The 7,500-nt window shown below is 43.4% G+C and overlaps 1 protein-coding gene and 1 long non-coding RNA gene across 2 annotated transcripts in view; one reads left to right on the top strand and one right to left on the bottom strand.

Annotated features, from left to right (window-relative positions):
- Positions 1–7,500, bottom strand: part of LOC115218346 (tubulin beta-4 chain-like) — a 78,503-nt gene that overhangs the window by 68,670 nt on the left and 2,333 nt on the right. The window lies entirely within an intron of this gene.
- The window catches only part of LOC118765843, a 19,024-nt gene continuing 16,225 nt past the window's right edge, over positions 4,702–7,500 (top strand). The window contains exon 1 of the long non-coding RNA XR_005001739.1: positions 4,702–4,737. This is a non-coding gene — a long non-coding RNA (uncharacterized LOC118765843). The remainder of the gene's footprint in view (positions 4,738–7,500) is intronic.

A 7,500-nucleotide genomic window follows, 5' to 3' on the forward strand; every position in this document is an offset into this window, starting at 1 on the left:
TGGAGCACCGCCTTGAAGAAATTTAGCCGAACAAATCAACCACAGGACGTTTTTTTCCTCTTTAAGCCTGGTACTTGTTCTATTGGTCTCTATGTTACGGGGACGTAAACAAACCAACATCGTCGTCAAGCGGTGGTGGGGGACAAACACATATACCAAGACACATACACACACACGACGGGCTTCTTTCAGTTTTCATCTACCAAATCCACTCACAAGGCTTTAGTGGGCCCGATGCAATAGTAGATGACACTTGCCAAGGGACTGAACCCGGAACCATGTGGTTGGGAAGCAAGCTTCTAACCAAACTGCCACGCCTGTGGCCTATACCAGCATTTTGTGCCATTAACCACTGATCCAGCTATGCCTATCTCGTCAATACCAACTCCATAAGTTCTGTGTGTTTCATCACCACCAACACCACAATTTATATGATGGGTAATAACACAGAATCGTCAACATAGGGTCGACAACGGGGCCAGTTGCCCAAGGCCCCACGAAACACAGTTGCCCAAGGCCCCACGAAACACAGTGGATATAATGGTTTCAAACGTTGGTGCAAGGCCAGCAGGGGGGAGGTGGGTTTGTGGATTCTCTCACTACTCAACTGGTATTTTATTTTAACGACCCCCCGAACGGATGAAAAGCAAAGTCAACCTCAGTGGAATTTGAACTCAAAACGTAAAAAACTGGAAGAAATGATGTCTAATGGATCTACAAGGGAATAATAATCATTTCTACTAAAGGTACAAGGCCTGAAATTCTGGTGGAGAGACAAGCCCCCAGTACGTAACTCGTACTTATTTTATCGACTCCGAAAAAAATTAAAGGCAAAGTCGACATCAGCGGAATTTGAACTCTTAACGTAATAACAGTTTATTTTCGTGTCAAAATTTTCTATATGTAATGGCGCCGAAAATTCAGTTTACTCAAGACGCGTGGTTTAGTGGTTAAGGTATTCGGCTCACGATCGGAAGGTCGTGAGGTCGATTCCCGGTGGTGCGTTGTCCTAGAACAAGACACATCTTTTTCACATTTTTCTAGTCCACTCAGCTGGCAAAAATGAATAGTACCTATATTTCAAAGGGGCCAGCCTTGTCACATTCTGTGTCGCGCTGAATTTCCCTGAGAACTATAACTTGTTTAAGGTCATTCTCTACAGATTTTCTATAGAGATTGTAGCAGGCACTGATTTTGTTACAACGTTTCGTATCCGAGACAGGGCACGCGTGTTTGTGGTGTACTCAGCCACTTATACTAAATTCTACGAGCAGGCCCCTCCGTTCATCGAATCAACTGAAACCCTCCTAGTCGTAACCGACGGAATGCCACCCATTTTATATCCCTTTTCTTTCTGTTTACTCAGGGCGTCCACAACAAAGGGCTCGGCCCTACTTCAATACCTATTTCTTTACTACCCACAAGGGGCTAAACACAGAGAGGACAAACACGGACAGACATAAGTATTAAGTCGATTATATCGACCCCCGTGCGTAACTGGTACTTAATTTATCGACCCCGAAAGGATAAAAGGCAAAGTCGACCTCAGCGGAATTTGAACTCAGAACGTAACTGCAGACGAAATACGGCTACGCATTTTGCCCGGCGTGCTAACGGTTCTGCCAGCTCGCGCCCTACCTCAATACCAACACCACAAACCGAGCGAAACCCAAACACCTACCAACTGTATAACACAGTTAATGTCGCAATTGTTTCCCAGATTGAGTTAATATATTTACAAACAAGCTGTAAAAGATTAATCAGATAGCCACCCATGAGTTCCCTAAACATCTCGTCAATTGATTGACAGCAAGGTTCAGTGAACCTTCGGAAAGCACTGAGAGCTAAATACCTCCCTTTATTGATAATTCGTCATCCTCGAAGCTTTGAACGAAGGAGGTATTTGTTAAGACTTGTGTGTAAGTTCTACTCCATGAACAGGTATACGGTACATTTATTCTCTCTCTCTCTCTCTCTCTCTCTCTCTCTCTGTATACGTGTGTGTATATCTCTGTGTGTTATAGTGTTTGTATGTCTCTGTGTGTATGTGTGTATCTGTGTATGTGTGGCCGCTATGTTCTATTAGGATAAGCAAAAAGAAAGTCACCACTTGTTGAAGGTGCGAAAGAATGCCAACGATTCCAGCAGTATTTAAAATGATGACAAACTGAGATAAATATAGCATTTATTAGAATTATTCTATGCTTGCTATTTTCATTTCTACGGCGCTGTTCTCGTCAGTGGGCATAAATAAATACAAACACAAAACAATAACACAGATGGAAATAGCACGAAATAATTTCAAACGTCGAACGTTTACGCAAAGCAATATGAACCAAAAACAATAAGAAACAACATTTAATGATCCCTAATTTAGGAACAAAATCAACAACTTTGAGGGGAGGGAGTTAGCCAATGCTACTTACGTCGGTACTTTATTTTATCGACCCTTTTGCGTTATTATATAGCCTCAGGTCGATTCTGATCCAGAAGACCCATGAGCAACAATGTCTCATTTGTGACAAACCCGCCTATTTTCTATGACCCTGTGAGCATCTTTAAGAATGGTACCGCGTTTATTTAAGGGAGGCCTGGCTACTAAATATAGCCAGGCGGGAAAAGATGATCTCGATGGATTTGAACACAGATCCTGAAGAACCAGAACAAATGAAAACAAGGTATTTTTCTCGACACTTTAACGATTCTGCCAAATCGACCGCCCTTCATAAATAACATACTCTTTACTCTTTACTCTTTTACTTGTTTCAGTCATTTGACTGCGGCCATCCTGGAGCACCGCCTTAAGTTGAGCAAATAGACCCATGGACTTATTCTTTGTAAGCCTAGTATTTATTCTATCGGTCTCTTTTGCCGAACCGCTAAGTTACGGGGACGTAAATACACTACCATCGGTTGTCAAGCGATGTTGGGGGGACAAACACAGACATACAAACACACACACACACACACATACATACATACAGATATATATATATATATATAATATATATATATATATATATAATATATATATATATACGACGGGCTTCTTTCAGTTTCCGTCTACCAAATCCACCCACAAGGCTTTGGTCGGCCCGAGGCTATAGTAGAAGACACTTGCCCAAGTTGCCACGCAGTAGGACTGAACTCAGAACCATGTGGTTCGTAAGCAAGCTATTTTTTTTTCTATTGGCACAAAGTCTGAAAGTTTTGATAACCGATTACATTGACCCGAGGGTTTGACTGGTGCTTATTTCATCGATCCCAAAATAGCGAAAGTCGACCTTAGCAGTATTTGAACTCAAACTGTAAGGATCGAAGAAATGCGGCCAAGCATTTTGTGCGGCGCGCTAACGACTCTGCCAGCTCTTGGCCTTCGTAGTAACAAACAATGTTCAACGCTAAGAAGCAAAATAAATAACACAGAACTTCGTGGGGGTTCAATGAAAGACCCTTCGCCTGGTCGCTCGATTCGCTGTATTTAATAGCTTGGTCTTCTTTAAACACGCTACTCTTCTTAAACAGATACACAGAGTCAGAGAAAATAGACGGGGTTGTCACGAATCATGGGCTAAACACAGAAGGGACAAACAAGGATAGACAAACGGATTTATACCTTCTTTATACGTAAATAGCAACGCAACCACAACAATTACCGTCATCATCATCAACAACAACAACAATAAAACGCATATAAAACAATAAACTTAAATATTATAAAGCCCTGCTGTGAGTTAAATAAAAATAAGAAAGTAAACGCATTCCTTCTTTGCTATTCATGTGTGAGAGAAAAAAAGAGGGGCAAAGTCTCTTGGCCGGTTTTGTGCTTCTTGCCAGCTCCTCAGGGAAGGCATATTCTTTTCTGCTCTAGGTACAAGGCTGGAAATTTTGGGGTTGGGGGCCAGTCGATTAGATCGACCCCAGTACGAAACTGGTACTTAATTTATCGACCCCGAAAGGATGAAAGGCAAAGTCGACCTCGGCGGGATTTGAACTCAGAATGTAATGGCAGACGAAATACGGCTACGCATTTCGCCCGACGTGCTAACTAACATTTCTGCCAGCTCGCCGCCTTGGAAGAAATTACATATATATATATAATGTTCGACTCAGCTCTATTCATTAGCCTGAAAGCGACATCAATTCCTACGATCGACGGAACGTGGTAACTGATGTCGCTTTCGGCCAAATAACAACAAATACCACGTGACTAGAGTTAGCCATTGGAAGCCGTCGACTTTGCCCATTCATCCTTTCGGGGACGATTAAATAAGTACCAGTTACGTATTGGGGTCGATATAATCGACTTAATCCGTTTGTCCTCTCTGTGTTTAGCCCCTTGTGGGTAGTAAAGAAATAGGTCTTTCGTCTGCCGTTACGTTCTGAGTTCAAATTCCGCCGAGGTCGACTTTGCCTTTCATCCTTTCGGGGGTCGATAAATTAAGTACCAGTTACGCACTGGGGTCGATATAATCGACTTAATCCGTTTGTCTGTCCTTGTTTGTCCCCTCTGTGTGTAGCCCCTTGTGGGCAGTAAAGAAAAAAAGAGGGATTCTGTTCTTGTGAATTACGAAGACAGTGACTGAATGGCTGTCGGCTATTTACCATAACAGGCTAAAAATGTGGGTTTAAGTGATGGATGTATAAGCAACGAGAGAGGCGGAGGGGGTCATGTCCGTATGCTTTTGTGTGTGTGTGTGTGTGTGTGTGTGTGTGTGTGTATGTGTGTGTGTGTGTGTGTTTGTGTGCGCGCGCGCGTGTTAGCATCTGTATGTCTGTGTGTGTGTGTATGCGTGTGTGTTTTTGTAAAATACAAAAAGAATACGTACATATAAGGTTTATCATTATTTCAAATTCAAATTACTGTGTTTTGTCATGGGGAAAATTTCTCTCCGATTTTCTCCATGGCAAAACATAGTCAAAAACTTTCTTACAGGTTCGAATCTGCCCCAGGCATTCTTGAACTGGTAATAAATGGAAGCACTCACTCCGTCGGTTACGACGACGAGGGGTTCCGGTTGATCCGAATCAACGGAACAGCCTGCTCGTGAAATTAACGTGTAAGTGGCTGAGCACTCCACAGACACGTACACCCTTAACGTAGTTCTCGGGGATATTCAGCGTGACACAGAGAGTGGCAAGGCCGGCCCTTTGAAATACAGGTACAACAGAAACAGTGAGAGAAAGTTGTGGTGAAAGAGTACAGCAGGGATCACCACCATCCCTGCCGGAGCCCCGTGGAACTTTTAGGTGTTTTCGCTTAATAAACACTCACAACGCCCGGTCTGGGAATCGAAACCGCGATCCTATGACCGCGAGTCAGCTGCCCTAATCACTGGGCCATTGCGCCTCCACACTAGTAATAAATAACCTTGTATTCTATACACAGCATTGCTTAACGCTGCCTCCTTGCAATACAAGATAGATAACTTCTCCAGACTATTAAAGACTTATCTCCCTTTAATTTAGATTGCGAACACTTTCTAAACAATTTAAAATTTATATATATATCGCTCTCTCTTCTCTCTTCTCTCTCTCTCTCACTCTCTCTCTTTCTCTCTCCCTACCTTTGTGTGTGAGTGTGTGTAATGAGTGGTCTGGCTATACCCACCTCCACATCAGCTTCGCCAGCTCAGAGATACTAGAAACCCAACTTGTTAAAAATACGACAGAAAACTCAAGATGATGAAGGAACACGTTGTAAGGGCCCCGTCGATTGTGGTAACCCCACTAAAAATCTTAATCATGCAAACTGTTGGTTTGACGTGACACAAAGAGGATACTTGTGTTATTTTGTTAATTATGAAATGACATCATAATATATACGATATTTAGGCGGTGAGCTGGCAGAATCGTTAGCACGCCGAGCGAAATGCGCAGCCGTATTTCGTCTGCCGCTACGCTCTGAGTTCAAGTTCCGCCGAGGTCGACTTTGTCTTTCATCCTTTCGAGGTCGATTAAATAAGTACCAGTTACGCTCTGGGGTCGATATAATCGATTTAACCCGTTTGTCTGTCCTTGTTTGTCCTCTCTGTGTTTAGCCCCTTGTGGGTAGTAAAGAAATAGGTATTTCGTCTGCCGTTACGTTCTGGGTTCAAATTCCGCCGAGGTCGACTTTGCCTTTCATCCTTTCGAGGTCGATTAAATAAGTACCAGTTACGCTCTGGGGTCGATATAATCGATTTAACCCGTTTGTTTGTCCTTGTTTGTCCTCTCTGTGTTTAGCCCCTTGTGGGTAGTAAAGAAATAGGTATTTCGTCTGCCGCTACGCTCTGAGTTCAAATTCCACCGAGGTCGACTTTACCTTTCATCCTTTCGGGGTCGATTAAATAAGTACCAGTTACGCTCTGGGGTCGATATAATCGACTTAACCCGTTTGTCTGTCCTTGTTTGTCCTCTCTGTGTTTAGCCCCTTGTGGGTAGTAAAGAAATAGGTATTTCGTCTGCCGCTACGTTCTGAGTTCAAATTCCACCGCGGTCAACTTTACCTTTCACCCTTTCGGAATCGATGAATTAAATACCAGTTACTCACTGGGATCGATGTGATCGACTCATTCCCTTCCCCTAAACTGCAGGCCTTGTGCCTATAATAGAAAGGATTATATATAAGTTTTTTTTTTTTGCTTCAGTTACAAGTGATAGCCAATCACGTGATCGCATCACTTTTACTTCATTTTTATCGCTGTTTCCGCGGACTCCATTGACTCTTTGTCGCCAACCAATTCCATTTTAATGAATTTGAATCAGGAGCTTGAGTCACAATGAATCTCTCATTAGCTGATTACACAAACAATGGACGCCCTTCCCCCCATCCCACCCCACCCCGGCCACTTTATGGAGGCGTTGCATTTACTTAATTATCAGAGCTTACTGATCTTGACCGTTGAACTTCTAGGATTCCTTTCGCTCAGCATTCAATGTAAGGAGCACCGTTGGTTCAGTTGATCCCTTCCGATGCCTCTTCACAATCAGCCATGTTGCATGCTGCCCCATGACTTCACCGTGTCCCAAGCAGTGTGACCGAACGGGTGCTATGCGTGCCTTACCAAATGGACAACCCCTAGCTATGAAAGGCACGGTCATCATCCAGTGAGATATTTTCAAAATATCCGCATAGCCACACTTTCAATTGTTTGTACCTTCTCGAGCCATGCCTGGCTCATAAGGGCCGGTTTCCCGGTTTCTTTGGCGTATAGGTTCCGCACCTGGACGGGACACCAGTCCGTCGCAGGTGAGCAGCAAGATGCAGGAATGAAAGTTGTGGCGAAAGAGTCAACAGAAGTTCGCCATTACCTTCTGCCGGAGCCGCGTGGAGCTTAGGTGTTTCGATCATAAACACACACATCGCCCGGTCTGAGATTTGAACCTGCGATCTCTCGACCGCTAGTCCGCTGCTCTAACCACTAGGCCATGTGCCTCCACATACTTTCAATTAGTTCATCTAAAATTGATTAATACTCTTTCCAAAAACACGAGGTTAATGATTATTGAAGTTTATGG

This window comes from Octopus sinensis, linkage group LG13, assembly GCF_006345805.1.
Source record: "Octopus sinensis linkage group LG13, ASM634580v1, whole genome shotgun sequence".
In the NCBI taxonomy this organism is placed as follows: domain Eukaryota; kingdom Metazoa; phylum Mollusca; class Cephalopoda; order Octopoda; family Octopodidae; genus Octopus; species Octopus sinensis.